This window comes from Pygoscelis adeliae, unplaced genomic scaffold (assembly GCF_000699105.1).
Source record: "Pygoscelis adeliae isolate BGI_AS28 unplaced genomic scaffold, ASM69910v1 Scaffold504, whole genome shotgun sequence".
In the NCBI taxonomy this organism is placed as follows: domain Eukaryota; kingdom Metazoa; phylum Chordata; class Aves; order Sphenisciformes; family Spheniscidae; genus Pygoscelis; species Pygoscelis adeliae.
Genome location: NW_008824555.1, coordinates 281,951 through 284,580, shown reverse-complemented (window position 1 = coordinate 284,580; position 2,630 = coordinate 281,951). Strand labels below are relative to the sequence as shown.

General features: G+C 58.1%; 1 protein-coding gene across 1 annotated transcript in view; it reads left to right on the top strand.

Annotated features, from left to right (window-relative positions):
* The window catches only part of NGFR (nerve growth factor receptor), a 9,529-nt gene that overhangs the window by 1,154 nt on the left and 5,745 nt on the right, over positions 1-2,630 (top strand). The gene's annotated exons all lie outside the window — the stretch shown is intronic.

Sequence of the window (2,630 nt, the reverse complement as noted above, 5' to 3'; positions counted from 1 at the left end):
CTGGGCAGAATTTGTGCTGTTTGCTTCGATCTGTCCGTGCGCAGCCCAAGGGTCTCGGGCACAGCCTTTGCACAGATGAGCTCCAGCCCGCACGCAGCCTTCCCAGGCCACCCATCTCCACACTGACACCAGGGTTACTTCCAGCATTTCACCAAAGCATCTGCCCTGCAAATCCCGGCCGCGGATGCAGCAGCTCTCCCCGTTTTGGGACCCGTTGGTGCCAGGCACCTTTGCAGATCCCACTTCCAGCACTGTTCCCCTCTTGATGGCTCCCTGGCTACTGGCTCGTGGCCGACATTTGCCTCCCAAAAAATTCCCCTCCCCACACTGATTGCACATCGATCTCCAGTCCAACCACAGGGATGTCTCACAATGAGCCACCTGTATTATTTTTTTAAAACCTTGTAAAGACTGCAAAACAAAAGCAAATTTGAGAGGAGAGAAGCAAATGACATTGGGCCCTGAGAGAGAGGGGAACAGTTTTCTTCTGGCCAGCTCCAGGCACGTAGCCTATGTCAAATGCTTCATAAATGTCGGTTGGAGATGTGTGCTGGAGACCTGCTTAAATGCTTACAGATGAAGTGGTTCAACTATTACTGTTTAAACAATGCCATGATAGGCATAAGCAATCTGCCCTTCAGATTTACTGCTGCAAACCCTTTGAAGGCCTAAGGACAAGCATTTGTAAGAAAAGCTGTGCCAGCCAAGCCCAGATTGCTCCAGGGATGTGATTTGAGAGGGGGAAGGGACAGACTATGGCTGTGGGGGAGCAAAGAGGAGGCAAAGTCTGGGGAGGGGGAGAAGCAGCCTAAGCAGAGCAGCGGCAGCACGGAGCAGGGGACCGAACAGCGTCAGGGCAGTGCTAAAAATACCTCTTGCTTTCCTGCAAAATCGATGAACAGTGCTTACCCTCCCAGCACCTGGCTGCAGGGGCTGAACCCCACCCGCTGCAACCTCGGGGCCGCTGTGGAGGATAACCCCGCCGGGCACGGCAGGCTCGCTCCCTCCCGGGCTGCAACGGGCTCAGACCCATCTCGCTGCAAGGTGCCAGGGCATCCCCCGTGCCGTCCATCCCAGTGAGCCCTTCCTGCAGGGAACCTGGCTGGGGTGTCGGGCTCCAGCTCCCGGGCGTGCAGGGCTGTAAATTCAGAGGGTGGCTTTGCATTCCTGGGGATGCTCAGATAAGCCAGTCTCCTGTAACCCCCTGCGCGTTCAGGCTGGCAGATGGCTTGTCTCCCTGGTTTCTTTCTGGGAACTGAGAGGATAAAGGGAATTTCCACCGTCCCTGGAGGACGTAGGGTGTGGAGTTTACGGACAGACCAGGGCCATGACCTGGGTGCAGTGCTGGAAGACCATGCATCAGCTGGGGTGCGGGTGCAAGTGCCACTGCTCTGGCTTGCATCCCAGCTCCTCCTGCCCAGCCCCATGTTGCCCTTGGCCAGGCATTTGCATTTTTGCAGGCGATTAACATCAGGCAGCAGCTCTGTTCGGTCAGGGAGCTGAGCTGGAAAGTACCAGGACAAAAGAGTTTGGGCCCTTCCTCCATCCCTGCGGGGATGAGAGCAGCCAGGAGCAAACACTGCAGCCCCAAGGCCTCTCAGCATCACACAGAGGCCAAGAACAAAGCCCCAGGGCAGCGCTTTGTACCTTGCTTGGCTTTGCTGCTGATGGACCAGCACAGCTGAGTGCTCCTGGCCTCCAGGCAGCTGCTCTGGGACTGCCAGTCCCCCTCTCCATGCCTCAGTTTCCCCCACAGCCCTTCACCTGCCTCCCAGTCCAGAAGCTCACAGCCCTGCTACCCCTCACTTGGGAATATCTACTGTGGGAGATCCCACTCACTCACCTAACTGCACAGCAGGGTGGTGCACGCCCCAGGGCAGGATCAGGCAACTATCATAAGAAGCAGCACCAAGAGGGCAACCCACCCCCCCTCGCTGCCTCAAAGACAGAAGCAGCAGACAAGCTGGAGAACCACAACCAGGGCAAAGCTTCTGCAAACCCTCCTGCTTTATATGCCCAGCCCTGCCCCAGCTGTAGCCTTTCATTCATTCATTAATGGCAGCGTGGACTAATCCCCAGAAGCTCATCAGCTGGGAGCTGCTGGGTAGGGGTGACCATGGGGTGACTCACGGGTGCAGGTGCTGCAAGGGGGCAAATGCTTCCCCCAGCTCTTCTCTGAGCCCAGAGCAGCATTTCGGGGTGGGGAGAGAAGGAGACCTGCAAACCCCATTGTCAGCCCTTGCCGGGATGGGGAGAGGGTCCTTTTGGATCTGGGCTTACACCGGAGCCCGCTGCCGCAGGCGCTGGGCAGGTGCAGGCAGCCCTGGTCCCGGCAAAGAGCTCTGCCTGCCAAGCGTGAGCCGTGAGCCGGCGGGGAGGAATGCGGGCACGGCCCTGGGCCGCCGAGATCCCCACCTCCCCCCCCGGCTGCCTCCGAGCTCCTGCCTTGGATGTCTTCCCGATTCACCAGCCAAATTGTTTTGCAAAAATTCGCTACAACGAAAGCACCACCCCTGCCAGAGCCCACGGGGGCTGAGGGGCCAGAGGAGATGGTCCCTGCATTAGCCCAGATGGCCACTTGCTTTTTTTTATTATAATTTTCCTTCCCCCCCCCCCCCATTGCCAGCCAG